General features: G+C 49.2%; 48 non-coding genes and 4 pseudogenes across 48 annotated transcripts; 26 read left to right on the top strand and 26 right to left on the bottom strand.

The window, feature by feature from the left end:
• Positions 1 to 149: 149 nt before the first annotated feature.
• On the bottom strand, positions 150 to 269 carry LOC142393621 (5S ribosomal RNA; annotated as a pseudogene).
• A 354-nt stretch (positions 270 to 623) lies between these two features.
• Positions 624 to 732, top strand: LOC142393603 (5S ribosomal RNA; annotated as a pseudogene).
• Positions 733 to 1,030: 298 nt separating this feature from the next.
• Positions 1,031 to 1,149, bottom strand: LOC142393307 (5S ribosomal RNA). The gene has a single exon (XR_012771918.1). It is a non-coding gene; the product is annotated as a 5S ribosomal RNA (ribosomal RNA).
• A 354-nt stretch (positions 1,150 to 1,503) lies between these two features.
• LOC142393778 (5S ribosomal RNA) lies at positions 1,504 to 1,622 on the top strand. Its single transcript, XR_012772189.1, has one exon. It is a non-coding gene; the product is annotated as a 5S ribosomal RNA (ribosomal RNA).
• A 298-nt stretch (positions 1,623 to 1,920) lies between these two features.
• LOC142392649 (5S ribosomal RNA) lies at positions 1,921 to 2,039 on the bottom strand. Its single transcript, XR_012771290.1, has one exon. It is a non-coding gene; the product is annotated as a 5S ribosomal RNA (ribosomal RNA).
• Positions 2,040 to 2,393: 354 nt separating this feature from the next.
• Positions 2,394 to 2,512, top strand: LOC142393777 (5S ribosomal RNA). Its single transcript, XR_012772188.1, has one exon. It is a non-coding gene; the product is annotated as a 5S ribosomal RNA (ribosomal RNA).
• A 298-nt stretch (positions 2,513 to 2,810) lies between these two features.
• On the bottom strand, positions 2,811 to 2,929 carry LOC142393249 (5S ribosomal RNA). The gene has a single exon (XR_012771862.1). It is a non-coding gene; the product is annotated as a 5S ribosomal RNA (ribosomal RNA).
• A 358-nt stretch (positions 2,930 to 3,287) lies between these two features.
• Positions 3,288 to 3,406, top strand: LOC142393776 (5S ribosomal RNA). The gene has a single exon (XR_012772187.1). It is a non-coding gene; the product is annotated as a 5S ribosomal RNA (ribosomal RNA).
• A 298-nt stretch (positions 3,407 to 3,704) lies between these two features.
• LOC142392648 (5S ribosomal RNA) lies at positions 3,705 to 3,823 on the bottom strand. Its single transcript, XR_012771289.1, has one exon. It is a non-coding gene; the product is annotated as a 5S ribosomal RNA (ribosomal RNA).
• A 358-nt stretch (positions 3,824 to 4,181) lies between these two features.
• On the top strand, positions 4,182 to 4,300 carry LOC142393775 (5S ribosomal RNA). Its single transcript, XR_012772186.1, has one exon. It is a non-coding gene; the product is annotated as a 5S ribosomal RNA (ribosomal RNA).
• A 298-nt stretch (positions 4,301 to 4,598) lies between these two features.
• LOC142393532 (5S ribosomal RNA) lies at positions 4,599 to 4,717 on the bottom strand. Its single transcript, XR_012772130.1, has one exon. It is a non-coding gene; the product is annotated as a 5S ribosomal RNA (ribosomal RNA).
• A 358-nt stretch (positions 4,718 to 5,075) lies between these two features.
• On the top strand, positions 5,076 to 5,194 carry LOC142393232 (5S ribosomal RNA). Its single transcript, XR_012771846.1, has one exon. It is a non-coding gene; the product is annotated as a 5S ribosomal RNA (ribosomal RNA).
• Positions 5,195 to 5,492: 298 nt separating this feature from the next.
• LOC142393347 (5S ribosomal RNA) lies at positions 5,493 to 5,611 on the bottom strand. Its single transcript, XR_012771955.1, has one exon. It is a non-coding gene; the product is annotated as a 5S ribosomal RNA (ribosomal RNA).
• A 358-nt stretch (positions 5,612 to 5,969) lies between these two features.
• LOC142393774 (5S ribosomal RNA) lies at positions 5,970 to 6,088 on the top strand. The gene has a single exon (XR_012772185.1). It is a non-coding gene; the product is annotated as a 5S ribosomal RNA (ribosomal RNA).
• A 298-nt stretch (positions 6,089 to 6,386) lies between these two features.
• Positions 6,387 to 6,505, bottom strand: LOC142392647 (5S ribosomal RNA). Its single transcript, XR_012771288.1, has one exon. It is a non-coding gene; the product is annotated as a 5S ribosomal RNA (ribosomal RNA).
• Positions 6,506 to 6,859: 354 nt separating this feature from the next.
• Positions 6,860 to 6,978, top strand: LOC142393773 (5S ribosomal RNA). The gene has a single exon (XR_012772184.1). It is a non-coding gene; the product is annotated as a 5S ribosomal RNA (ribosomal RNA).
• A 298-nt stretch (positions 6,979 to 7,276) lies between these two features.
• On the bottom strand, positions 7,277 to 7,395 carry LOC142393248 (5S ribosomal RNA). The gene has a single exon (XR_012771861.1). It is a non-coding gene; the product is annotated as a 5S ribosomal RNA (ribosomal RNA).
• Positions 7,396 to 7,753: 358 nt separating this feature from the next.
• Positions 7,754 to 7,872, top strand: LOC142393772 (5S ribosomal RNA). The gene has a single exon (XR_012772183.1). It is a non-coding gene; the product is annotated as a 5S ribosomal RNA (ribosomal RNA).
• Positions 7,873 to 8,170: 298 nt separating this feature from the next.
• Positions 8,171 to 8,289, bottom strand: LOC142392646 (5S ribosomal RNA). The gene has a single exon (XR_012771287.1). It is a non-coding gene; the product is annotated as a 5S ribosomal RNA (ribosomal RNA).
• A 358-nt stretch (positions 8,290 to 8,647) lies between these two features.
• LOC142393771 (5S ribosomal RNA) lies at positions 8,648 to 8,766 on the top strand. Its single transcript, XR_012772182.1, has one exon. It is a non-coding gene; the product is annotated as a 5S ribosomal RNA (ribosomal RNA).
• A 298-nt stretch (positions 8,767 to 9,064) lies between these two features.
• Positions 9,065 to 9,183, bottom strand: LOC142393531 (5S ribosomal RNA). The gene has a single exon (XR_012772129.1). It is a non-coding gene; the product is annotated as a 5S ribosomal RNA (ribosomal RNA).
• A 358-nt stretch (positions 9,184 to 9,541) lies between these two features.
• LOC142393231 (5S ribosomal RNA) lies at positions 9,542 to 9,660 on the top strand. Its single transcript, XR_012771845.1, has one exon. It is a non-coding gene; the product is annotated as a 5S ribosomal RNA (ribosomal RNA).
• A 298-nt stretch (positions 9,661 to 9,958) lies between these two features.
• On the bottom strand, positions 9,959 to 10,077 carry LOC142393345 (5S ribosomal RNA). Its single transcript, XR_012771954.1, has one exon. It is a non-coding gene; the product is annotated as a 5S ribosomal RNA (ribosomal RNA).
• A 358-nt stretch (positions 10,078 to 10,435) lies between these two features.
• LOC142393770 (5S ribosomal RNA) lies at positions 10,436 to 10,554 on the top strand. The gene has a single exon (XR_012772181.1). It is a non-coding gene; the product is annotated as a 5S ribosomal RNA (ribosomal RNA).
• A 298-nt stretch (positions 10,555 to 10,852) lies between these two features.
• On the bottom strand, positions 10,853 to 10,971 carry LOC142393285 (5S ribosomal RNA). Its single transcript, XR_012771897.1, has one exon. It is a non-coding gene; the product is annotated as a 5S ribosomal RNA (ribosomal RNA).
• A 358-nt stretch (positions 10,972 to 11,329) lies between these two features.
• On the top strand, positions 11,330 to 11,448 carry LOC142393769 (5S ribosomal RNA). Its single transcript, XR_012772180.1, has one exon. It is a non-coding gene; the product is annotated as a 5S ribosomal RNA (ribosomal RNA).
• A 298-nt stretch (positions 11,449 to 11,746) lies between these two features.
• On the bottom strand, positions 11,747 to 11,865 carry LOC142393284 (5S ribosomal RNA). The gene has a single exon (XR_012771896.1). It is a non-coding gene; the product is annotated as a 5S ribosomal RNA (ribosomal RNA).
• Positions 11,866 to 12,223: 358 nt separating this feature from the next.
• Positions 12,224 to 12,342, top strand: LOC142393230 (5S ribosomal RNA). The gene has a single exon (XR_012771844.1). It is a non-coding gene; the product is annotated as a 5S ribosomal RNA (ribosomal RNA).
• Positions 12,343 to 12,640: 298 nt separating this feature from the next.
• On the bottom strand, positions 12,641 to 12,759 carry LOC142393344 (5S ribosomal RNA). The gene has a single exon (XR_012771953.1). It is a non-coding gene; the product is annotated as a 5S ribosomal RNA (ribosomal RNA).
• Positions 12,760 to 13,117: 358 nt separating this feature from the next.
• LOC142393767 (5S ribosomal RNA) lies at positions 13,118 to 13,236 on the top strand. The gene has a single exon (XR_012772178.1). It is a non-coding gene; the product is annotated as a 5S ribosomal RNA (ribosomal RNA).
• Positions 13,237 to 13,534: 298 nt separating this feature from the next.
• On the bottom strand, positions 13,535 to 13,653 carry LOC142393283 (5S ribosomal RNA). The gene has a single exon (XR_012771895.1). It is a non-coding gene; the product is annotated as a 5S ribosomal RNA (ribosomal RNA).
• A 358-nt stretch (positions 13,654 to 14,011) lies between these two features.
• On the top strand, positions 14,012 to 14,130 carry LOC142393766 (5S ribosomal RNA). Its single transcript, XR_012772177.1, has one exon. It is a non-coding gene; the product is annotated as a 5S ribosomal RNA (ribosomal RNA).
• A 298-nt stretch (positions 14,131 to 14,428) lies between these two features.
• On the bottom strand, positions 14,429 to 14,547 carry LOC142393281 (5S ribosomal RNA). The gene has a single exon (XR_012771893.1). It is a non-coding gene; the product is annotated as a 5S ribosomal RNA (ribosomal RNA).
• Positions 14,548 to 14,905: 358 nt separating this feature from the next.
• On the top strand, positions 14,906 to 15,024 carry LOC142392142 (5S ribosomal RNA). The gene has a single exon (XR_012770809.1). It is a non-coding gene; the product is annotated as a 5S ribosomal RNA (ribosomal RNA).
• A 298-nt stretch (positions 15,025 to 15,322) lies between these two features.
• On the bottom strand, positions 15,323 to 15,441 carry LOC142392645 (5S ribosomal RNA). The gene has a single exon (XR_012771286.1). It is a non-coding gene; the product is annotated as a 5S ribosomal RNA (ribosomal RNA).
• Positions 15,442 to 15,799: 358 nt separating this feature from the next.
• Positions 15,800 to 15,918, top strand: LOC142392104 (5S ribosomal RNA). The gene has a single exon (XR_012770773.1). It is a non-coding gene; the product is annotated as a 5S ribosomal RNA (ribosomal RNA).
• Positions 15,919 to 16,216: 298 nt separating this feature from the next.
• On the bottom strand, positions 16,217 to 16,335 carry LOC142393280 (5S ribosomal RNA). The gene has a single exon (XR_012771892.1). It is a non-coding gene; the product is annotated as a 5S ribosomal RNA (ribosomal RNA).
• A 358-nt stretch (positions 16,336 to 16,693) lies between these two features.
• On the top strand, positions 16,694 to 16,812 carry LOC142393765 (5S ribosomal RNA). The gene has a single exon (XR_012772176.1). It is a non-coding gene; the product is annotated as a 5S ribosomal RNA (ribosomal RNA).
• A 298-nt stretch (positions 16,813 to 17,110) lies between these two features.
• LOC142393556 (5S ribosomal RNA) lies at positions 17,111 to 17,230 on the bottom strand (annotated as a pseudogene).
• A 358-nt stretch (positions 17,231 to 17,588) lies between these two features.
• LOC142392140 (5S ribosomal RNA) lies at positions 17,589 to 17,707 on the top strand. The gene has a single exon (XR_012770808.1). It is a non-coding gene; the product is annotated as a 5S ribosomal RNA (ribosomal RNA).
• Positions 17,708 to 18,005: 298 nt separating this feature from the next.
• On the bottom strand, positions 18,006 to 18,125 carry LOC142393620 (5S ribosomal RNA; annotated as a pseudogene).
• A 354-nt stretch (positions 18,126 to 18,479) lies between these two features.
• Positions 18,480 to 18,598, top strand: LOC142393764 (5S ribosomal RNA). Its single transcript, XR_012772175.1, has one exon. It is a non-coding gene; the product is annotated as a 5S ribosomal RNA (ribosomal RNA).
• Positions 18,599 to 18,896: 298 nt separating this feature from the next.
• On the bottom strand, positions 18,897 to 19,015 carry LOC142392644 (5S ribosomal RNA). Its single transcript, XR_012771285.1, has one exon. It is a non-coding gene; the product is annotated as a 5S ribosomal RNA (ribosomal RNA).
• Positions 19,016 to 19,369: 354 nt separating this feature from the next.
• LOC142392139 (5S ribosomal RNA) lies at positions 19,370 to 19,488 on the top strand. The gene has a single exon (XR_012770807.1). It is a non-coding gene; the product is annotated as a 5S ribosomal RNA (ribosomal RNA).
• A 298-nt stretch (positions 19,489 to 19,786) lies between these two features.
• On the bottom strand, positions 19,787 to 19,905 carry LOC142392643 (5S ribosomal RNA). Its single transcript, XR_012771284.1, has one exon. It is a non-coding gene; the product is annotated as a 5S ribosomal RNA (ribosomal RNA).
• Positions 19,906 to 20,263: 358 nt separating this feature from the next.
• On the top strand, positions 20,264 to 20,382 carry LOC142392138 (5S ribosomal RNA). Its single transcript, XR_012770806.1, has one exon. It is a non-coding gene; the product is annotated as a 5S ribosomal RNA (ribosomal RNA).
• Positions 20,383 to 20,680: 298 nt separating this feature from the next.
• LOC142393523 (5S ribosomal RNA) lies at positions 20,681 to 20,799 on the bottom strand. Its single transcript, XR_012772121.1, has one exon. It is a non-coding gene; the product is annotated as a 5S ribosomal RNA (ribosomal RNA).
• Positions 20,800 to 22,051: 1,252 nt separating this feature from the next.
• LOC142393762 (5S ribosomal RNA) lies at positions 22,052 to 22,170 on the top strand. Its single transcript, XR_012772174.1, has one exon. It is a non-coding gene; the product is annotated as a 5S ribosomal RNA (ribosomal RNA).
• A 298-nt stretch (positions 22,171 to 22,468) lies between these two features.
• LOC142392642 (5S ribosomal RNA) lies at positions 22,469 to 22,587 on the bottom strand. Its single transcript, XR_012771283.1, has one exon. It is a non-coding gene; the product is annotated as a 5S ribosomal RNA (ribosomal RNA).
• A 354-nt stretch (positions 22,588 to 22,941) lies between these two features.
• On the top strand, positions 22,942 to 23,060 carry LOC142392137 (5S ribosomal RNA). The gene has a single exon (XR_012770805.1). It is a non-coding gene; the product is annotated as a 5S ribosomal RNA (ribosomal RNA).
• Positions 23,061 to 23,358: 298 nt separating this feature from the next.
• On the bottom strand, positions 23,359 to 23,477 carry LOC142392640 (5S ribosomal RNA). Its single transcript, XR_012771281.1, has one exon. It is a non-coding gene; the product is annotated as a 5S ribosomal RNA (ribosomal RNA).
• A 354-nt stretch (positions 23,478 to 23,831) lies between these two features.
• On the top strand, positions 23,832 to 23,950 carry LOC142393052 (5S ribosomal RNA). Its single transcript, XR_012771674.1, has one exon. It is a non-coding gene; the product is annotated as a 5S ribosomal RNA (ribosomal RNA).
• The last annotated feature ends 50 nt before the right edge of the window (positions 23,951 to 24,000 follow it).

The raw sequence follows: 24,000 nt of genomic DNA, 5'->3' as shown, positions 1-24,000 counted from the left end.
CTGGATCTGCTGAGATGTCCCAGGCCATTGTTGGCTTTGATCCTCATACATTTAACTTTGTCCTCAGAAAGGACAAGTTCCAAAAAGTCAAACAGGGACTAGTTTTGCATTTGACGTAGCCAAACTGCATGCGCCTGGAGAAGCCAAAAGGCTTACAGCACCTGGTATTCCAAAGGCAGTGTCCCATCCAAGTACTAACCAGGCCCGACTCTGCTTGGCTTCTGAGATCTGACGAGATCAGGCGTGTTCAGGGTGGTGTGGCCGTAAGCCAGCAATGGGATCACAAAACAGCTCTTTATAGATTCTGAAACAGAATCTGTTATTGTATTCCGACTTGTAAAATAGAACTATACTGTTTAGAGAAGACGCAGTTTATGAGCATGTCGTGGGATTGAGCTTCCCTGGTTTCTCTATATGACAACGGACACAAAACTACACACAGGGAACAGAGGAGCTTGACAGACAGTTATCTGAGAGTCCCATTTTCAGCTGCAGAGAACAATCACATCAGGGAAGTCAACGTGCAGGCTCAACAGCGGCCTCTCAAGCCAGCTCTCTGGTAAAAATAGGGGAAACGTATGGTTCCAGCACCTATATAACATATATTTGTCACAGGGACTGTGGCTTACGGCCACACCGCCCTGAACACGCCCGATCTCGGAAGCCAAGCAGGGTCGGGCCTGGTTAGTACTTGGATGGGAGACCGCTTGGGAATACCAGGTGCTGTAAGCTTTTTTCTCTTCTCTCTGCGGCCTGCATGTAACATCTGACCATCACCGTGTGCCACACAGACACCAGGAAGTTAACCAGCTTGGGCTGCTGCTGATTGGTTGGCACACACCTCTGTTTCTGTTTGGCTCTCAGTCTCCATGTTGCTGATCCTGGATCTGCTGAGATGTCCCAGGCCATTGTTGGCTTTGATCCTCATACATTTAACTTTGTCCTCAGAAAGGACAAGTTCCAAAAAGTCAAACAGGGACTAGTTTTGCATTTGACGTAGCCAAACTGCATGCGCCTGGAGAAGCCAAAAGGCTTATAGCACCTGGTATTCCCAGGCGGTCTCCCATCCAAGTACTAACCAGGCCCGACTCTGCTTGGCTTCTGAGATCTGACGAGATCAGGCGTGTTCAGGGTGGTGTGGCCGTAAGCCAGCAATGGGATCACAAACCAGCTCTTTATAGATTCTGAAACAGAATCTGTTATTGTATTCCGACTTGTAAAATAGAACTATACTGTTTAGAGAAGACGCAGTTTATGAGCATGTCGTGGGATTGAGCTTCCCTGGTTTCTCTATATGACAACGGACACAAAACTACACACAGGGAACAGAGGAGCTTGACAGACAGTTATCTGAGAGTCCCATTTTCAGCTGCAGAGAACAATCACATCAGGGAAGTCAACGTGCAGGCTCAACAGCGGCCTCTCAAGCCAGCTCTCTGGTAAAAATAGGGGAAACGTATGGTTCCAGCAACTATATAACATATATTTGTCACAGGGACTGTGGCTTACGGCCACACCGCCCTGAACACGCCCGATCTCGTCCGATCTCGGAAGCCAAGCAGGGTCGGGCCTGGTTAGTACTTGGATGGGAGACCGCTTGGGAATACCAGGTGCTGTAAGCTTTTTTCTCTTCTCTCTGCGGCCTGCATGTAACATCTGACCATCACCGTGTGCCACACAGACACCAGGAAGTTAACCAGCTTGGGCTGCTGCTGATTGGTTGGCACACACCTCTGTTTCTGTTTGGCTCTCAGTCTCCATGTTGCTGATCCTGGATCTGCTGAGATGTCCCAGGCCATTGTTGGCTTTGATCCTCATACATTTAACTTTGTCCTCAGAAAGGACAAGTTCCAAAAAGTCAAACAGGGACTAGTTTTGCATTTGACGTAGCCAAACTGCATGCGCCTGGAGAAGCCAAAAGGCTTACAGCACCTGGTATTCCCAGGCGGTCTCCCATCCAAGTACTAACCAGGCCCGACTCTGCTTGGCTTCTGAGATCTGACGAGATCAGGCGTGTTCAGGGTGGTGTGGCCGTAAGCCAGCAATGGGATCACAAACCAGCTCTTTATAGATTCTGAAACAGAATCTGTTATTGTATTCCGACTTGTAAAATAGAACTATACTGTTTAGAGAAGACGCAGTTTATGAGCATGTTGTGGGATTGAGCTTCCCTGGTTTCTCTATATGACAACGGACACAAAACTACACACAGGGAACAGAGGAGCTTGACAGACAGTTATCTGAGAGTCCCATTTTCAGCTGCAGAGAACAATCACATCAGGGAAGTCAACGTGCAGGCTCAACAGCGGCCTCTCAAGCCAGCTCTCTGGTAAAAATAGGGGAAACGTATGGTTCCAGCAACTATATAACATATATTTGTCACAGGGACTGTGGCTTACGGCCACACCGCCCTGAACACGCCCGATCTCGTCCGATCTCGGAAGCCAAGCAGGGTCGGGCCTGGTTAGTACTTGGATGGGAGACCGCTTGGGAATACCAGGTGCTGTAAGCTTTTTTCTCTTCTCTCTGCGGCCTGCATGTAACATCTGACCATCACCGTGTGCCACACAGACACCAGGAAGTTAACCAGCTTGGGCTGCTGCTGATTGGTTGGCACACACCTCTGTTTCTGTTTGGCTCTCAGTCTCCATGTTGCTGATCCTGGATCTGCTGAGATGTCCCAGGCCATTGTTGGCTTTGATCCTCATACATTTAACTTTGTCCTCAGAAAGGACAAGTTCCAAAAAGTCAAACAGGGACTAGTTTTGCATTTGACGTAGCCAAACTGCATGCGCCTGGAGAAGCCAAAAGGCTTACAGCACCTGGTATTCCCAGGCGGTCTCCCATCCAAGTACTAACCAGGCCCGACTCTGCTTGGCTTCTGAGATCTGACGAGATCAGACGTGTTCAGGGTGGTGTGGCCGTAAGCCAGCAATGGGATCACAAACCAGCTCTTTATAGATTCTGAAACAGAATCTGTTATTGTATTCCGACTTGTAAAATAGAACTATACTGTTTAGAGAAGACGCAGTTTATGAGCATGTTGTGGGATTGAGCTTCCCTGGTTTCTCTATATGACAACGGACACAAAACTACACACAGGGAACAGAGGAGCTTGACAGACACTAAGTTATCTGAGAGTCCCATTTTCAGCTGCAGAGAACAATCACATCAGGGAAGTCAACGTGCAGGCTCAACAGCAGCCTCTCAAGCCAGCTCTCTGGTAAAAATAGGGGAAACGTATGGTTCCAGCACCTATATAACATATATTTGTCACAGGGACTGTGGCTTACGGCCACACCGCCCTGAACACGCCCGATCTCGTCCGATCTCGGAAGCCAAGCAGGGTCGGGCCTGGTTAGTACTTGGATGGGAGACCGCTTGGGAATACCAGGTGCTGTAAGCTTTTTTCTCTTCTCTCTGCGGCCTGCATGTAACATCTGACCATCACCGTGTGCCACACAGACACCAGGAAGTTAACCAGCTTGGGCTGCTGCTGATTGGTTGGCACACACCTCTGTTTCTGTTTGGCTCTCAGTCTCCATGTTGCTGATCCTGGATCTGCTGAGATGTCCCAGGCCATTGTTGGCTTTGATCCTCATACATTTAACTTTGTCCTCAGAAAGGACAAGTTCCAAAAAGTCAAACAGGGACTAGTTTTGCATTTGACGTAGCCAAACTGCATGCGCCTGGAGAAGCCAAAAGGCTTACAGCACCTGGTATTCCCAGGCGGTCTCCCATCCAAGTACTAACCAGGCCCGACTCTGCTTGGCTTCTGAGATCTGACGAGATCAGGCGTGTTCAGGGTGGTGTGGCCGTAAGCCAGCAATGGGATCAAAAAACAGCTCTTTATAGATTCTGAAACAGAATCTGTTATTGTATTCCGACTTGTAAAATAGAACTATACTGTTTAGAGAAGACGCAGTTTATAAGCATGTCGTGGGATTGAGCTTCCCTGGTTTCTCTATATGACAACGGACACAAAACTACACACAGGGAACAGAGGAGCTTGACAGACACTAAGTTATCTGAGAGTCCCATTTTCAGCTGCAGAGAACAATCACATCAGGGAAGTCAACGTGCAGGCTCAACAGCAGCCTCTCAAGCCAGCTCTCTGGTAAAAATAGGGGAAACGTATGGTTCCAGCACCTATATAACATATATTTGTCACAGGGACTGTGGCTTACGGCCACACCGCCCTGAACACGCCCGATCTCGTCCGATCTCGGAAGCCAAGCAGGGTCGGGCCTGGTTAGTACTTGGATGGGAGACCGCTTGGGAATACCAGGTGCTGTAAGCTTTTTTCTCTTCTCTCTGCGGCCTGCATGTAACATCTGACCATCACCGTGTGCCACACAGACACCAGGAAGTTGACCAGCTTGGGCTGCTGCTGATTGGTTGGCACACACCTCTGTTTCTGTTTGGCTCTCAGTCTCCATGTTGCTGATCCTGGATCTGCTGAGATGTCCCAGGCCATTGTTGGCTTTGATCCTCATACATTTAACTTTGTCCTCAGAAAGGACAAGTTCCAAAAAGTCAAACAGGGACTACTTTTGCATTTGACGTAGCCAAACTGCATGCGCCTGGAGAAGCCAAAAGGCGTACAGCACCTGGTATTCCCAGGCGGTCTCCCATCCAAGTACTAACCAGGCCCGACTCTGCTTGGCTTCTGAGAACTGACGAGATCAGGCGTGTTCAGGGTGGTGTGGCCGTAAGACAGCAATTGGATCACAAACCAGCTCTTTATAGATTCTGAAACAGAATCTGTTATTGTATTCCGACTTGTAAAATAGAACTATACTGTTTAGAGAAGACGCAGTTTATGAGCATGTCGTGGGATTGAGCTTCCCTGGTTTCTCTATATGACAACGGACACAAAACTACACACAGGGAACAGAGGATTTTGACAGACACTAAGTTATCTGAGAGTCCCATTTTCAGCTGCAGAGAACAATCACATCAGGGAAGTCAACGTGCAGGCTCAACAGCGGCCTCTCAAGCCAGCTCTCTGGTAAAAATAGGGGAAACGTATGGTTCCAGCACCTATATAACATATATTTGTCACAGGGACTGTGGCTTACGGCCACACCGCCCTGAACACGCCCAATCTCGTCCGATCTCGGAAGCCAAGCGGGGTCGGGCCTGGTTAGTACTTGGATGGGAGACCGCTTGGGAATACCAGGTGCTGTAAGCTTTTTTCTCTTCTCTCTGCGGCCTGCATGTAACATCTGACCATCACCGTGTGCCACACAGACACCAGGAAGTTAACCAGCTTGGGCTGCTGCTGATTGGTTGGCAGACACCTCTGTTTCTGTTTGGCTCTCAGTCTCCATGTTGCTGATCCTGGATCTGCTGAGATGTCCCAAGCCATTGTTGGCTTTGATCCTCATACATTTAACTTTGTCCTCAGAAAGGACAAGTTCCAAAAAGTCAAACAGGGACTAGTTTTGCATTTGACGTAGCCAAACTGCATGCGCCTGGAGAAGCCAAAAGGCTTACAGCACCTGGTATTCCCAGGCGGTCTCCCATCCAAGTACTAACCAGGCCCAACTCTGCTTGGCTTCTGAGAACTGACGAGATCAGGCGTGTTCAGGGTGGTGTGGCCATAAGCCAGCAATGGGATCACAAACCAGCTCTTTATAGATTCTGAAACAGAATCTGTTATTGTATTCCGACTTGTAAAATAGAACTATACTGTTTAGAGAAGACGCAGTTTATGAGCATGTCGTGGGATTGAGCTTCCCTGGTTTCTCTATATGACAACGGACACAAAACTACACACAGGGAACAGAGGCTTTTGACAGACACTAAGTTATCTGAGAGTCCCATTTTCAGCTGCAGAGAACAATCACATCAGGGAAGTCAACGTGCAGGCTCAACAGCAGCCTCTCAAGCCAGCTCTCTGGTAAAAATAGGGGAAACGTATGGTTCCAGCAACTATATAACATATATTTGTCACAGGGACTGTGGCTTACGGCCACACCGCCCTGAACACGCCCGATCTCGTCCGATCTCGGAAGCCAAGCAGGGTCGGGCCTGGTTAGTACTTGGATGGGAGACCGCTTGGGAATACCAGGTGCTGTAAGCTTTTTTCTCTTCTCTCTGCGGCCTGCATGTAACATCTGACCATCACCGTGTGCCACACAGACACCAGGAAGTTAACCAGCTTGGGCTGCTGCTGATTGGTTGGCACACACCTCTGTTTCTGTTTGGCTCTCAGTCTCCATGTTGCTGATCCTGGATCTGCTGAGATGTCCCAGGCCATTGTTGGCTTTGATCCTCATACATTTAACTTTGTCCTCAGAAAGGACAAGTTCCAAAAAGTCAAACAGGGACTAGTTTTGCATTTGACGTAGCCAAACTGCATGCGCCTGGAGAAGCCAAAAGGCTTACAGCACCTGGTATTCCCAGGCGGTCTCCCATCCAAGTACTAACCAGGCCCGACTCTGCTTGGCTTCTGAGATCTGACGAGATCAGGCGTGTTCAGGGTGGTGTGGCCGTAAGCCAGCAATGGGATCACAAACCAGCTCTTTATAGATTCTGAAACAGAATCTGTTATTGTATTCCGACTTGTAAAATAGAACTATACTGTTTAGAGAAGACGCAGTTTATGAGCATGTTGTGGGATTGAGCTTCCCTGGTTTCTCTATATGACAACGGACACAAAACTACACACAGGGAACAGAGGAGCTTGACAGACAGTTATCTGAGAGTCCCATTTTCAGCTGCAGAGAACAATCACATCAGGGAAGTCAACGTGCAGGCTCAACAGCGGCCTCTCAAGCCAGCTCTCTGGTAAAAATAGGGGAAACGTATGGTTCCAGCAACTATATAACATATATTTGTCACAGGGACTGTGGCTTACGGCCACACCGCCCTGAACACGCCCGATCTCGTCCGATCTCGGAAGCCAAGCAGGGTCGGGCCTGGTTAGTACTTGGATGGGAGACCGCTTGGGAATACCAGGTGCTGTAAGCTTTTTTCTCTTCTCTCTGCGGCCTGCATGTAACATCTGACCATCACCGTGTGCCACACAGACACCAGGAAGTTAACCAGCTTGGGCTGCTGCTGATTGGTTGGCACACACCTCTGTTTCTGTTTGGCTCTCAGTCTCCATGTTGCTGATCCTGGATCTGCTGAGATGTCCCAGGCCATTGTTGGCTTTGATCCTCATACATTTAACTTTGTCCTCAGAAAGGACAAGTTCCAAAAAGTCAAACAGGGACTAGTTTTGCATTTGACGTAGCCAAACTGCATGCGCCTGGAGAAGCCAAAAGGCTTACAGCACCTGGTATTCCCAGGCGGTCTCCCATCCAAGTACTAACCAGGCCCGACTCTGCTTGGCTTCTGAGATCTGACGAGATCAGACGTGTTCAGGGTGGTGTGGCCGTAAGCCAGCAATGGGATCACAAACCAGCTCTTTATAGATTCTGAAACAGAATCTGTTATTGTATTCCGACTTGTAAAATAGAACTATACTGTTTAGAGAAGACGCAGTTTATGAGCATGTTGTGGGATTGAGCTTCCCTGGTTTCTCTATATGACAACGGACACAAAACTACACACAGGGAACAGAGGAGCTTGACAGACACTAAGTTATCTGAGAGTCCCATTTTCAGCTGCAGAGAACAATCACATCAGGGAAGTCAACGTGCAGGCTCAACAGCAGCCTCTCAAGCCAGCTCTCTGGTAAAAATAGGGGAAACGTATGGTTCCAGCACCTATATAACATATATTTGTCACAGGGACTGTGGCTTACGGCCACACCGCCCTGAACACGCCCGATCTCGTCCGATCTCGGAAGCCAAGCAGGGTCGGGCCTGGTTAGTACTTGGATGGGAGACCGCTTGGGAATACCAGGTGCTGTAAGCTTTTTTCTCTTCTCTCTGCGGCCTGCATGTAACATCTGACCATCACCGTGTGCCACACAGACACCAGGAAGTTAACCAGCTTGGGCTGCTGCTGATTGGTTGGCACACACCTCTGTTTCTGTTTGGCTCTCAGTCTCCATGTTGCTGATCCTGGATCTGCTGAGATGTCCCAGGCCATTGTTGGCTTTGATCCTCATACATTTAACTTTGTCCTCAGAAAGGACAAGTTCCAAAAAGTCAAACAGGGACTAGTTTTGCATTTGACGTAGCCAAACTGCATGCGCCTGGAGAAGCCAAAAGGCTTACAGCACCTGGTATTCCCAGGCGGTCTCCCATCCAAGTACTAACCAGGCCCGACTCTGCTTGGCTTCTGAGATCTGACGAGATCAGGCGTGTTCAGGGTGGTGTGGCCGTAAGCCAGCAATGGGATCAAAAAACAGCTCTTTATAGATTCTGAAACAGAATCTGTTATTGTATTCCGACTTGTAAAATAGAACTATACTGTTTAGAGAAGACGCAGTTTATAAGCATGTCGTGGGATTGAGCTTCCCTGGTTTCTCTATATGACAACGGACACAAAACTACACACAGGGAACAGAGGAGCTTGACAGACACTAAGTTATCTGAGAGTCCCATTTTCAGCTGCAGAGAACAATCACATCAGGGAAGTCAACGTGCAGGCTCAACAGCAGCCTCTCAAGCCAGCTCTCTGGTAAAAATAGGGGAAACGTATGGTTCCAGCACCTATATAACATATATTTGTCACAGGGACTGTGGCTTACGGCCACACCGCCCTGAACACGCCCGATCTCGTCCGATCTCGGAAGCCAAGCAGGGTCGGGCCTGGTTAGTACTTGGATGGGAGACCGCTTGGGAATACCAGGTGCTGTAAGCTTTTTTCTCTTCTCTCTGCGGCCTGCATGTAACATCTGACCATCACCGTGTGCCACACAGACACCAGGAAGTTGACCAGCTTGGGCTGCTGCTGATTGGTTGGCACACACCTCTGTTTCTGTTTGGCTCTCAGTCTCCATGTTGCTGATCCTGGATCTGCTGAGATGTCCCAGGCCATTGTTGGCTTTGATCCTCATACATTTAACTTTGTCCTCAGAAAGGACAAGTTCCAAAAAGTCAAACAGGGACTACTTTTGCATTTGACGTAGCCAAACTGCATGCGCCTGGAGAAGCCAAAAGGCGTACAGCACCTGGTATTCCCAGGCGGTCTCCCATCCAAGTACTAACCAGGCCCGACTCTGCTTGGCTTCTGAGAACTGACGAGATCAGGCGTGTTCAGGGTGGTGTGGCCGTAAGACAGCATTTGGATCACAAACCAGCTCTTTATAGATTCTGAAACAGAATCTGTTATTGTATTCCGACTTGTAAAATAGAACTATACTGTTTAGAGAAGACGCAGTTTATGAGCATGTCGTGGGATTGAGCTTCCCTGGTTTCTCTATATGACAACGGACACAAAACTACACACAGGGAACAGAGGATTTTGACAGACACTAAGTTATCTGAGAGTCCCATTTTCAGCTGCAGAGAACAATCACATCAGGGAAGTCAACGTGCAGGCTCAACAGCGGCCTCTCAAGCCAGCTCTCTGGTAAAAATAGGGGAAACGTATGGTTCCAGCACCTATATAACATATATTTGTCACAGGGACTGTGGCTTACGGCCACACCGCCCTGAACACGCCCAATCTCGTCCGATCTCGGAAGCCAAGCGGGGTCGGGCCTGGTTAGTACTTGGATGGGAGACCGCTTGGGAATACCAGGTGCTGTAAGCTTTTTTCTCTTCTCTCTGCGGCCTGCATGTAACATCTGACCATCACCGTGTGCCACACAGACACCAGGAAGTTAACCAGCTTGGGCTGCTGCTGATTGGTTGGCAGACACCTCTGTTTCTGTTTGGCTCTCAGTCTCCATGTTGCTGATCCTGGATCTGCTGAGATGTCCCAAGCCATTGTTGGCTTTGATCCTCATACATTTAACTTTGTCCTCAGAAAGGACAAGTTCCAAAAAGTCAAACAGGGACTAGTTTTGCATTTGACGTAGCCAAACTGCATGCGCCTGGAGAAGCCAAAAGGCTTACAGCACCTGGTATTCCCAGGCGGTCTCCCATCCAAGTACTAACCAGGCCCAACTCTGCTTGGCTTCTGAGAACTGACGAGATCAGGCGTGTTCAGGGTGGTGTGGCCATAAGCCAGCAATGGGATCACAAACCAGCTCTTTATAGATTCTGAAACAGAATCTGTTATTGTATTCCGACTTGTAAAATAGAACTATACTGTTTAGAGAAGACGCAGTTTATGAGCATGTCGTGGGATTGAGCTTCCCTGGTTTCTCTATATGACAACGGACACAAAACTACACACAGGGAACAGAGGCTTTTGACAGACACTAAGTTATCTGAGAGTCCCATTTTCAGCTGCAGAGAACAATCACATCAGGGAAGTCAACGTGCAGGCTCAACAGCGGCCTCTCAAGCCAGCTCTCTGGTAAAAATAGGGGAAACGTATGGTTCCAGCACCTATATAACATATATTTGTCACAGGGACTGTGGCTTACGGCCACACCGCCCTGAACACGCCCGATCTCGTCCGATCTCGGAAGCCAAGCAGGGTCGGGCCTGGTTAGTACTTGGATGGGAGACCGCTTGGGAATACCAGGTGCTGTAAGCTTTTTTCTCTTCTCTCTGCGGCCTGCATGTAACATCTGACCATCACCGTGTGCCACACAGACACCAGGAAGTTAACCAGTTTGGGCTGCTGCTGATTGGTTGGCAGACACCTCTGTTTCTGTTTGGCTCTCAGTCTCCATGTTGCTGATCCTGGATCTGCTGAGATGTCCCAGGCCATTGTTGGCTTTGATCCTCATACATTTAACTTTGTCCTCAGAAAGGACAAGTTCCAAAAAGTCAAACAGGGACTAGTTTTGCATTTGACGTAGCCAAACTGCATGCGCCTGGAGAAGCCAAAAGGCTTACAGCACCTGGTATTCCCAGGCGGTCTCCCATCCAAGTACTAACCAGGCCCGACTCTGCTTGGCTTCTGAGAACTGACGAGATCAGGCGTGTTCAGGGTGGTGTGGCCGTAAGCCAGCAATGGGATCACAAACCAGCTCTTTATAGATTCTGAAACAGAATCTGTTATTGTATTCCGACTTGTAAAATAGAACTATACTGTTTAGAGAAGACGCAGTTTATGAGCATGTTGTGGGATTGAGCTTCCCTGGTTTCTCTATATGACAACGGACACAAAACTACACACAGGGAACAGAGGAGCTTGACAGACACTAAGTTATCTGAGAGTCCCATTTTCAGCTGCAGAGAACAATCACATCAGGGAAGTCAACGTGCAGGCTCAACAGCAGCCTCTCAAGCCAGCTCTCTGGTAAAAATAGGGGAAACGTATGGTTCCAGCACCTATATAACATATATTTGTCACAGGGACTGTGGCTTACGGCCACACCGCCCTGAACACGCCCGATCTCGTCCGATCTCGGAAGCCAAGCAGGGTCGGGCCTGGTTAGTACTTGGATGGGAGACCGCTTGGGAATACCAGGTGCTGTAAGCTTTTTTCTCTTCTCTCTGCGGCCTGCATGTAACATCTGACCATCACCGTGTGCCACACAGACACCAGGAAGTTAACCAGCTTGGGCTGCTGCTGATTGGTTGGCACACACCTCTGTTTCTGTTTGGCTCTCAGTCTCCATGTTGCTGATCCTGGATCTGCTGAGATGTCCCAGGCCATTGTTGGCTTTGATCCTCATACATTTAACTTTGTCCTCAGAAAGGACAAGTTCCAAAAAGTCAAACAGGGACTAGTTTTGCATTTGACGTAGCCAAACTGCATGCGCCTGGAGAAGCCAAAAGGCTTACAGCACCTGGTATTCCCAGGCGGTCTCCCATCCAAGTACTAACCAGGCCCGACTCTGCTTGGCTTCTGAGAACTGACGAGATCAGGCGTGTTCAGGGTGGTGTGGCCGTAAGCCAGCAATGGGATCACAAACCAGCTCTTTATAGATTCTGAAACAGAATCTGTTATTGTATTCCGACTTGTAAAATAGAACTATACTGTTTAGAGAAGACGCAGTTTATGAGCATGTCGTGGGATTGAGCTTCCCTGGTTTCTCTATATGACAACGGACACAAAACTACACACAGGGAACAGAGGATTTTGACAGACACTAAGTTATCTGAGAGTCCCATTTTCAGCTGCAGAGAACAATCACATCAGGGAAGTCAACGTGCAGGCTCAACAGCGGCCTCTCAAGCCAGCTCTCTGGTAAAAATAGGGGAAACGTATGGTTCCAGCACCTATATAACATATATTTGTCACAGGGACTGTGGCTTACGGCCACACCGCCCTGAACACGCCCAATCTCGTCCGATCTCGGAAGCCAAGCGGGGTCGGGCCTGGTTAGTACTTGGATGGGAGACCGCTTGGGAATACCAGGTGCTGTAAGCTTTTTTCTCTTCTCTCTGCGGCCTGCATGTAACATCTGACCATCACCGTGTGCCACACAGACACCAGGAAGTTAACCAGCTTGGGCTGCTGCTGATTGGTTGGCAGACACCTCTGTTTCTGTTTGGCTCTCAGTCTCCATGTTGCTGATCCTGGATCTGCTGAGATGTCCCAAGCCATTGTTGGCTTTGATCCTCATACATTTAACTTTGTCCTCAGAAAGGACAAGTTCCAAAAAGTCAAACAGGGACTAGTTTTGCATTTGACGTAGCCAAACTGCATGCGCCTGGAGAAGCCAAAAGGCTTACAGCACCTGGTATTCCCAGGCGGTCTCCCATCCAAGTACTAACCAGGCCCAACTCTGCTTGGCTTCTGAGAACTGACGAGATCAGGCGTGTTCAGGGTGGTGTGGCCATAAGCCAGCAATGGGATCACAAACCAGCTCTTTATAGATTCTGAAACAGAATCTGTTATTGTATTCCGACTTGTAAAATAGAACTATACTGTTTAGAGAAGACGCAGTTTATGAGCATGTCGTGGGATTGAGCTTCCCTGGTTTCTCTATATGACAACGGACACAAAACTACACACAGGGAACAGAGGCTTTTGACAGACACTAAGTTATCTGAGAGTCCCATTTTCAGCTGCAGAGAACAATCACATCAGGGAAGTCAACGTGCAGGCTCAACAGCGGCCTCTCAAGCCAGCTCTCTGGTAAAAATAGGGGAAACGTATGGTTCCAGCACCTATATAACATATATTTGTCACAGGGACTGTGGCTTACGGCCACACCGCCCTGAACACGCCCGATCTCGTCCGATCTCGGAAGCCAAGCAGGGTCGGGCCTGGTTAGTACTTGGATGGGAGACCGCTTGGGAATACCAGGTGCTGTAAGCTTTTTTCTCTTCTCTCTGCGGCCTGCATGTAACATCTGACCATCACCGTGTGCCACACAGACACCAGGAAGTTAACCAGTTTGGGCTGCTGCTGATTGGTTGGCAGACACCTCTGTTTCTGTTTGGCTCTCAGTCTCCATGTTGCTGATCCTGGATCTGCTGAGATGTCCCAGGCCATTGTTGGCTTTGATCCTCATACATTTAACTTTGTCCTCAGAAAGGACAAGTTCCAAAAAGTCAAACAGGGACTAGTTTTGCATTTGACGTAGCCAAACTGCATGCGCCTGGAGAAGCCAAAAGGCTTACAGCACCTGGTATTCCCAGGCGGTCTCCCATCCAAGTACTAACCAGGCCCGACTCTGCTTGGCTTCTGAGAACTGACGAGATCAGGCGTGTTCAGGGTGGTGTGGCCGTAAGCCAGCAATGGGATCACAAACCAGCTCTTTATAGATTCTGAAACAGAATCTGTTATTGTATTCCGACTTGTAAAATAGAACTATACTGTTTAGAGAAGACGCAGTTTATGAGCATGTTGTGGGATTGAGCTTCCCTGGTTTCTCTATATGACAACGGACACAAAACTACACACAGGGAACAGAGGAGCTTGACAGACACTAAGTTATCTGAGAGTCCCATTTTCAGCTGCAGAGAACAATCACATCAGGGAAGTCAACGTGCAGGCTCAACAGCAGCCTCTCAAGCCAGCTCTCTGGTAAAAATAGGGGAAACGTATGGTTCCAGCACCTATATAACATATATTTGTCACAGGGACTGTGGCTTACGGCCACACCGCCCTGAACACGCCCGATCTCGTCCGATCTCGGAAGCCAAGCAGGGTCGGGCCTGGTTAGTACTTGGATGGGAGACCGCTTGGGAATACCAGGTGCTGTAAGCTTTTTTCTCTTCTCTCTGCGGCCTGCATGTAACATCTGACCATCACCGTGTGCCACACAGACACCAGGAAGTTAACCAGCTTGGGCTGCTGCTGATTGGTTGGCACACACCTCTGTTTCTGTTTGGCTCTCAGTCTCCATGTTGCTGATCCTGGATCTGCTGAGATGTCCCAGGCCATTGTTGGCTTTGATCCTCATACATTTAACTTTGTCCTCAGAAAGGACAAGTTCCAAAAAGTCAAACAGGGACTAGTTTTGCATTTGACGTAGCCAAACTGCATGCGCCTGGAGAAGCCAAAAGGCTTACAGCACCTGGTATTCCCAGGCGGTCTCCCATCCAAGTACTAACCAGGCCCGACTCTGCTTGGCTTCTGAGAACTGACGAGATCAGGCGTGTTCAGGGTGGTGTGGCCGTAAGCCAGCAATGGGATCACAAACCAGCTCTTTATAGATTCTGAAACAGAATCTGTTATTGTATTCCGACTTGTAAAATAGAACTATACTGTTTAGAGAAGACGCAGTTTATGAGCATGTCGTGGGATTGAGCTTCCCTGGTTTCTCTATATGACAACGGACACAAAACTACACACAGGGAACAGAGGCTTTTCACAGACACTAAGTTATCTGAGAGTCCCATTTTCAGCTGCAGAGAACAATCACATCAGGGAAGTCAACGTGCAGGCTCAACAGCGGCCTCTCAAGCCAGCTCTCTGGTAAAAATAGGGGAAACGTATGGTTCCAGCACCAATATAACATATATTTGTCACAGGGACTGTGGCTTACGGCCACACCGCCCTGAACACGCCCGATCTCGTCCGATCTCGGAAGCCAAGCGGGGTCGGGCCTGGTTAGTACTTGGATGGGAGACCGCTTGGGAATACCAGGTGCTGTAAGCTTTTTTCTCTTCTCTCTGCGGCCTGCATGTAACATCTGACCATCACCGTGTGCCACACAGACACCAGGAAGTTAACCAGCTTGGGCTGCTGCTGATTGGTTGGCACACACCTCTGTTTCTGTTTGGCTCTCAGTCTCCATGTTGCTGATCCTGGATCTGCTGAGATGTCCCAGGCCATTGTTGGCTTTGATCCTCATACATTTAACTTTGTCCTCAGAAAGGACAAGTTCCAAAAAGTCAAACAGGGACTAGTTTTGCATTTGACGTAGCCAAACTGCATGCGCCTGGAGAAGCCAAAAGGCTTACAGCACCTGGTATTCCCAGGCGGTCTCCCATCCAAGTACTAACCAGGCCCGACTCTGCTTGGCTTCTGAGATCTGACGAGATCAGGCGTGTTCAGGGTGGTGTGGCCGTAAGCCAGCAATGGGATCAAAAAACAGCTCTTTATAGATTCTGAAACAGAATCTGTTATTGTATTCCGACTTGTAAAATAGAACTATACTGTTTAGAGAAGACGCAGTTTATAAGCATGTCGTGGGATTGAGCTTCCCTGGTTTCTCTATATGACAACGGACACAAAACTACACACAGGGAACAGAGGAGCTTGACAGACACTAAGTTATCTGAGAGTCCCATTTTCAGCTGCAGAGAACAATCACATCAGGGAAGTCAACGTGCAGGCTCAACAGCAGCCTCTCAAGCCAGCTCTCTGGTAAAAATAGGGGAAACGTATGGTTCCAGCACCTATATAACATATATTTGTCACAGGGACTGTGGCTTACGGCCACACCGCCCTGAACACGCCCGATCTCGTCCGATCTCGGAAGCCAAGCGGGGTCGGGCCAGGTTAGTACTTGGATGGGAGACCGCTTGGGAATACCAGGTGCTGTAAGCTTTTTTCTCTTCTCTCTGCGGCCTGCATGTAACATCTGACCATCACCGTGTGCCACACAGACACCAGGAAGTTAACCAGCTTGGGCTGCTGCTGATTGGTTGGCACACACCTCTGTTTCTGTTTGGCTCTCAGTCTCCATGTTGCTGATCCTGGATCTGCTGAGATGTCCCAGGCCATTGTTGGCTTTGATCCTCATACATTTAACTTTGTCCTCAGAAAGGACAAGTTCCAAAAAGTCAAACAGGGACTAGTTTTGCATTTGACGTAGCCAAACTGCATGCGCCTGGAGAAGCCAAAAGGCTTACAGCACCTGGTATTCCCAGGCGGTCTCCCATCCAAGTACTAACCAGGCCCGACTCTGCTTGGCTTCTGAGAACTGACGAGATCAGGCGTGTTCAGGGTGGTGTGGCCGTAAGCCAGCAATGGGATCACAAACCAGCTCTTTATAGATTCTGAAACAGAATCTGTTATTGTATTCCGACTTGTAAAATAGAACTATACTGTTTAGAGAAGACGCAGTTTATGAGCATGTCGTGGGATTGAGCTTCCCTGGTTTCTCTATATGACAACGGACACAAAACTACACACAGGGAACAGAGGCTTTTGACAGACACTAAGTTATCTGAGAGTCCCATTTTCAGCTGCAGAGAACAATCACATCAGGGAAGTCAACGTGCAGGCTCAACAGCAGCCTCTCAAGCCAGCTCTCTGGTAAAAATAGGGGAAACGTATGGTTCCAGCACCTATATAACATATATTTGTCACAGGGACTGTGGCTTACGGCCACACCGCCCTGAACACGCCCGATCTCGTCCGATCTCGGAAGCCAAGCAGGGTCGGGCCTGGTTAGTACTTGGATGGGAGACCGCTTGGGAATACCAGGTGCTGTAAGCTTTTTTCTCTTCTCTCTGCGGCCTGCATGTAACATCTGACCATCACCGTGTGCCACACAGACACCAGGAAGTTAACCAGCTTGGGCTGCTGCTGATTGGTTGGCACACACCTCTGTTTCTGTTTGGCTCTCAGTCTCCATGTTGCTGATCCTGGATCTGCTGAGATGTCCCAGGCCATTGTTGGCTTTGATCCTCATACATTTAACTTTGTCCTCAGAAAGGACAAGTTCCAAAAAGTCAAACAGGGACTAGTTTTGCATTTGACGTAGCCAAACTGCATGCGCCTGGAGAAGCCAAAAGGCTTACAGCACCTGGTATTCCAAAGGCGGTCTCCCATCCAAGTACTAACCAGGCCCGACTCTGATTGGCTTCTGAGATCTGACGAGATCAGGCGTGTTCAGGGTGGTGTGGCCGTAAGCCAGCAATGGGATCACAAAACAGCTCTTTATAGATTCTGAAACAGAATCTGTTATTGTATTCCGACTTGTAAAATAGAACTATACTGTTTAGAGAAGACGCAGTTTATGAGCATGTCGTGGGATTGAGCTTCCCTGGTTTCTCTATATGACAACGGACACAAAACTACACACAGGGAACAGAGGCTTTTGACAGACACTAAGTTATCTGAGAGTCCCATTTTCAGCTGCAGAGAACAATCACATCAGGGAAGTCAACGTGCAGGCTCAACAGCGGCCTCTCAAGCCAGCTCTCTGGTAAAAATAGGGGAAACGTATGGTTCCAGCACCTATATAACATATATTTGTCACAGGGACTGTGGCTTACGGCCACACCGCCCTGAACACGCCCGATCTCGTCCGATCTCGGAAGCCAAGCGGGGTCGGGCCTGGTTAGTACTTGGATGGGAGACCGCTTGGGAATACCAGGTGCTGTAAGCTTTTTTCTCTTCTCTCTGCGGCCTGCATGTAACATCTGACCATCACCGTGTGCCACACAGACACCAGGAAGTTAACCAGCTTGGGCTGCTGCTGATTGGTTGGCACACACCTCTGTTTCTGTTTGGCTCTCAGTCTCCATGTTGCTGATCCTGGATCTGCTGAGATGTCCCAGGCCATTGTTGGCTTTGATCCTCATACATTTAACTTTGTCCTCAGAAAGGACAAGTTCCAAAAAGTCAAACAGGGACTAGTTTTGCATTTGACGTAGCCAAACTGCATGCGCCTGGAGAAGCCAAAAGGCTTACAGCACCTGGTATTCCAAAGGCAGTGTCCCATCCAAGTACTAACCAGGCCCGACTCTGCTTGGCTTCTGAGATCTGACGAGATCAGGCGTGTTCAGGGTGGTGTGGCCGTAAGCCAGCAATGGGATCACAAAACAGCTCTTTATAGATTCTGAAACAGAATCTGTTATTGTATTCCGACTTGTAAAATAGAACTATACTGTTTAGAGAAGACGCAGTTTATGAGCATGTCGTGGGATTGAGCTTCCCTGGTTTCTCTATATGACAACGGACACAAAACTACACACAGGGAACAGAGGAGCTTGACAGACAGTTATCTGAGAGTCCCATTTTCAGCTGCAGAGAACAATCACATCAGGGAAGTCAACGTGCAGGCTCAACAGCGGCCTCTCAAGCCAGCTCTCTGGTAAAAATAGGGGAAACGTATGGTTCCAGCACCTATATAACATATATTTGTCACAGGGACTGTGGCTTACGGCCACACCGCCCTGAACACGCCCGATCTCGTCCGATCTCGGAAGCCAAGCAGGGTCGGGCCTGGTTAGTACTTGGATGGGAGACCGCTTGGGAATACCAGGTGCTGTAAGCTTTTTTCTCTTCTCTCTGCGGCCTGCATGTAACATCTGACCATCACCGTGTGCCACACAGACACCAGGAAGTTAACCAGCTTGGGCTGCTGCTGATTGGTTGGCACACACCTCTGTTTCTGTTTGGCTCTCAGTCTCCATGTTGCTGATCCTGGATCTGCTGAGATGTCCCAGGCCATTGTTGGCTTTGATCCTCATACATTTAACTTTGTCCTCAGAAAGGACAAGTTCCAAAAAGTCAAACAGGGACTAGTTTTGCATTTGACGTAGCCAAACTGCATGCGCCTGGAGAAGCCAAAAGGCTTACAGCACCTGGTATTCCCAGGCGGTCTCCCATCCAAGTACTAACCAGGCCCGACTCTGCTTGGCTTCTGAGATCTGACGAGATCAGGCGTGTTCAGGGTGGTGTGGCCGTAAGCCAGCAATGGGATCACAAACCAGCTCTTTATAGATTCTGAAACAGAATCTGTTATTGTATTCCGACTTGTAAAATAGAACTATACTGTTTAGAGAAGACGCAGTTTATGAGCATGTCGTGGGATTGAGCTTCCCTGGTTTCTCTATATGACAACGGACACAAAACTACACACAGGGAACAGAGGAGCTTGACAGACAGTTATCTGAGAGTCCCATTTTCAGCTGCAGAGAACAATCACATCAGGGAAGTCAACGTGCAGGCTCAACAGCAGCCTCTCAAGCCAGCTCTCTGGTAAAAATAGGGGAAACGTATGGTTCCAGCACCTATATAACATATATTTGTCACAGGGACTGTGGCTTACGGCCACACCGCCCTGAACACGCCCGATCTCGTCCGATCTCGGAAGCCAAGCGGGGTCGGGCCTGGTTAGTACTTGGATGGGAGACCGCTTGGGAATACCAGGTGCTGTAAGCTTTTTTCTCTTCTCTCTGCGGCCTGCATGTAACATCTGACCATCACCGTGTGCCACACAGACACCAGGAAGTTAACCAGCTTGGGCTGCTGCTGATTGGTTGGCACACACCTCTGTTTCTGTTTGGCTCTCAGTCTCCATGTTGCTGATCCTGGATCTGCTGAGATGTCCCAGGCCATTGTTGGCTTTGATCCTCATACATTTAACTTTGTCCTCAGAAAGGACAAGTTCCAAAAAGTCAAACAGGGACTAGTTTTGCATTTGACGTAGCCAAACTGCATGCGCCTGGAGAAGCCAAAAGGCTTACAGCACCTGGTATTCCCAGGCGGTCTCCCATCCAAGTACTAACCAGGCCCGACTCTGCTTGGCTTCTGAGATCTGACGAGATCAGGCGTGTTCAGGGTGGTGTGGCCGTAAGCCAGCAATGGGATCACAAACCAGCTCTTTATAGATTCTGAAACAGAATCTGTTATTGTATTCCGACTTGTAAAATAGAACTATACTGTTTAGAGAAGACGCAGTTTATGAGCATGTCGTGGGATTGAGCTTCCCTGGTTTCTCTATATGACAACGGACACAAAACTACACACAGGGAACAGAGGAGCTTGACAGACACTAAGTTATCTGAGAGTCCCATTTTCAGCTGCAGAGAACAATCACATCAGGGAAGTCAACGTGCAGGCTCAACAGCAGCCTCTCAAGCCAGCTCTCTGGTAAAAATAGGGGAAACGTATGGTTCCAGCACCTATATAACATATATTTGTCACAGGGACTGTGGCTTACGGCCACACCGCCCTGAACACGCCCGATCTCGTCCGATCTCGGAAGCCAAGCGGGGTCGGGCCTGGTTAGTACTTGGATGGGAGACCGCTTGGGAATACCAGGTGCTGTAAGCTTTTTTCTCTTCTCTCTGCGGCCTGCATGTAACATCTGACCATCACCGTGTGCCACACAGACACCAGGAAGTTAACCAGCTTGGGCTGCTGCTGATTGGTTGGCACACACCTCTGTTTCTGTTTGGCTCTCAGTCTCCATGTTGCTGATCCTGGATCTGCTGAGAGGTCCCAGGCCATTGTTGGCTTTGATCCTCATACATTTAACTTTGTCCTCAGAAAGGACAAGTTCCAAAAAGTCAAACAGGGACTAGTTTTGCATTTGACGTAGCCAAACTGCATGCGCCTGGAGAAGCCAAAAGGCTTATAGCACCTGGTATTCCCAGGCGGTCTCCCATCCAAGTACTAACCAGGCCCGACTCTGCTTGGCTTCTGAGATCTGACGAGATCAGGCGTGTTCAGGGTGGTGTGGCCGTAAAGGCCCGGTCACACATGTCCTCCACGGGCATATCGCGGCCGAATCACGGCCAAAACTGTCTGCCCGTGAAGCAGACGCTGTTGGACGCTTTGAGGTCGCGATTGAGACGCGATACAGCCGTACTCCACCCGTCGTTACACGCGGTAAGAAATTCACACGCGGTTGGCCGCGCGAAAAAGTTTTGGGCTGCCCAAAACTTTAGACCGCGGGTAATCGCGGGCGGTACACGTTGTACACACGCGGTAAAGACGCGGTACAGACGCGGAACGAACGTGCTGGGACGTGCTACGGCCGCGGTTAAGACGTGGTTACACGCGGTAGGATCAGCGGGTAATCGCGGGTGGAGCACGGTCATAACACGTTTGTTCCGCGTCTGTACCGCGTTGTTAGCGTGTGTACCGCGTGTAAGCACGGACAAACGCCTTTCTCCGCGATTTGCCGAGCATTCGTCAGTTGTGCTCCAGATGTCAAGGGGTGAACATGGATCCCCGTCACAGTAATGACCTCGTCTTGCTGCTCCAGCAGCATCAGAACCGAGTGTTACAGTGTTACAGCACTGGGCTGCCTTCATCTGCTGCCTTCGCCCTCGGCTTCTTGCTCGCACGCTGCTTCTTCTTCGGTGCCATCTTCACGGGACTGTGTCTTGAGCGGTTATGATTTCTACAGCCCGGTTCGGCTGCTTTATTATACCCGTGGTAGGCCGCGGTACCGCCGCGCTTCACCCGCGATAAGGACGCGGAACAGTCGCCGGCGTCTGTTCCGCGGGCATACCACAGGTAAACCGCGGGTAAGCCAATTTTGCACATTTTGCACAGCGTCTGCTTCACGGGCAGAAATTTTTGGCCGTGATTCGGCCGCGATATGCCCGTGGAGGGATGTGTGACCGGGCCTTAAGCCAGCAATGGGATCACAAACCAGCTCTTTATAGATTCTGAAACAGAATCTGTTATTGTATTCCGACTTGTAAAATAGAACTATACTGTTTAGAGAAGACGCAGTTTATGAGCATGTCGTGGGATTGAGCTTCCCTGGTTTCTCTATATGACAACGGACACAAAACTACACACAGGGAACAGAGGAGCTTGACAGACACTAAGTTATCTGAGAGTCCCATTTTCAGCTGCAGAGAACAATCACATCAGGGAAGTCAACGTGCAGGCTCAACAGCAGCCTCTCAAGCCAGCTCTCTGGTAAAAATAGGGGAAACGTATGGTTCCAGCACCTATATAACATATATTTGTCACAGGGACTGTGGCTTACGGCCACACCGCCCTGAACACGCCCGATCTCGTCCGATCTCGGAAGCCAAGCAGGGTCGGGCCTGGTTAGTACTTGGATGGGAGACCGCTTGGGAATACCAGGTGCTGTAAGCTTTTTTCTCTTCTCTCTGCGGCCTGCATGTAACATCTGACCATCACCGTGTGCCACACAGACACCAGGAAGTTAACCAGCTTGGGCTGCTGCTGATTGGTTGGCACACACCTCTGTTTCTGTTTGGCTCTCAGTCTCCATGTTGCTGATCCTGGATCTGCTGAGATGTCCCAGGCCATTGTTGGCTTTGATCCTCATACATTTAACTTTGTCCTCAGAAAGGACAAGTTCCAAAAAGTCAAACAGGGACTAGTTTTGCATTTGACGTAGCCAAACTGCATGCGCCTGGAGAAGCCAAAAGGCTTACAGCACCTGGTATTCCCAGGCGGTCTCCCATCCAAGTACTAACCAGGCCCGACTCTGCTTGGCTTCTGAGATCTGACGAGATCAGGCGTGTTCAGGGTGGTGTGGCCGTAAGCCAGCAATGGGATCACAAACCAGCTCTTTATAGATTCTGAAACAGAATCTGTTATTGTATTCCGACTTGTAAAATAGAACTATACTGTTTAGAGAAGACGCAGTTTATGAGCATGTCGTGGGATTGAGCTTCCCTGGTTTCTCTATATGACAACGGACACAAAACTACACACAGGGAACAGAGGAGCTTGACAGACAGTTATCTGACAGTCCCATTTTCAGCTGCAGAGAACAATCACATCAGGGAAGTCAACGTGCAGGCTCAACAGCAGCCTCTCAAGCCAGCTCTCTGGTAAAAATAGGGGAAACGTATGGTTCCAGCACCTATATAACATATATTTGTCACAGGGACTGTGGCTTACGGCCACACCGCCCTGAACACGCCCGATCTCGTCCGATCTCGGAAGCCAAGCGGGGTCGGGCCTGGTTAGTACTTGGATGGGAGACCGCTTGGGAATACCAGGTGCTGTAAGCTTTTTTCTCTTCTCTCTGCGGCCTGCATGTAACATCTGACCATCACCGTGTGCCACACAGACACCAGGAAGTTAACCAGCTTGGGCTGCTGCTGATTGGTTGGCACACACCTCTGTTTCTGTTTGGCTCTCAGTCTCCATGTTGCTGATCCTGGATCTGCTGAGAGGTCCCAGGCCATTGTTGGCTTTGATCCTCATACATTTAACTTTGTCCTCAGAAAGGACAAGTTCCAAAAAGTCAAACAGGGACTAGTTTTGCATTTGACGTAGCCAAACTGCATGCGCCTGGAGAAGCCAAAAGGCTTACAGCACCTGGTATTCCCAGGCGGTCTCCCATCCAAGTACTAACCAGGCCCGACTCTGCTTGGCTTCTGAGATCTGACGAGATCAGGCGTGTTCAGGGTGGTGTGGCCGTAAGCCAGCAATGGGATCACAAACCAGCTCTTTATAGATTCTGAAACAGAATCTGTTATTGTATTCCGACTTGTAAAATAGAACTAAACTGTTTAGAGAAGACGCAGTTTATGAGCATGTCGTGGGATTGAGCTTCCCTGGTTTCTCTATATGACAACGGACACAAAACTACACACAGGGAACAGAGGAGCTTGACACACAGTTATCTGAGAGTCCCATTTTCAGCTGCAGAGAACAATCCCATCAGGGAAGTCAACGTGCAGGCTCAACAGCAGCCTCTCAAGCCAGCTCTCTGGTAAAAATAGGGGAAACGTATGGTTCCAGCACCTATATAACATATATTTGTCACAGGGACTGTGGCTTACGGCCACACCGCCCTGAACACGCCCGATCTCGTCCGATCTCGGAAGCCAAGCAGGGTCGGGCCTGGTTAGTACTTGGATGGGAGACCGCTTGGGAATACCAGGTGCTGTAATTTTTTTTCTCTTCTCTCTGCGGCCTGCATGTAACATCTGACCATCACCGTGT

The sequence above is a fragment of the Odontesthes bonariensis genome, chromosome 11 (genome assembly GCF_027942865.1).
Source record: "Odontesthes bonariensis isolate fOdoBon6 chromosome 11, fOdoBon6.hap1, whole genome shotgun sequence".
NCBI classification, from domain to species: Eukaryota; Metazoa; Chordata; class Actinopteri; order Atheriniformes; family Atherinopsidae; genus Odontesthes; species Odontesthes bonariensis.
This window is presented reverse-complemented; position numbering and strand designations above follow the sequence as displayed.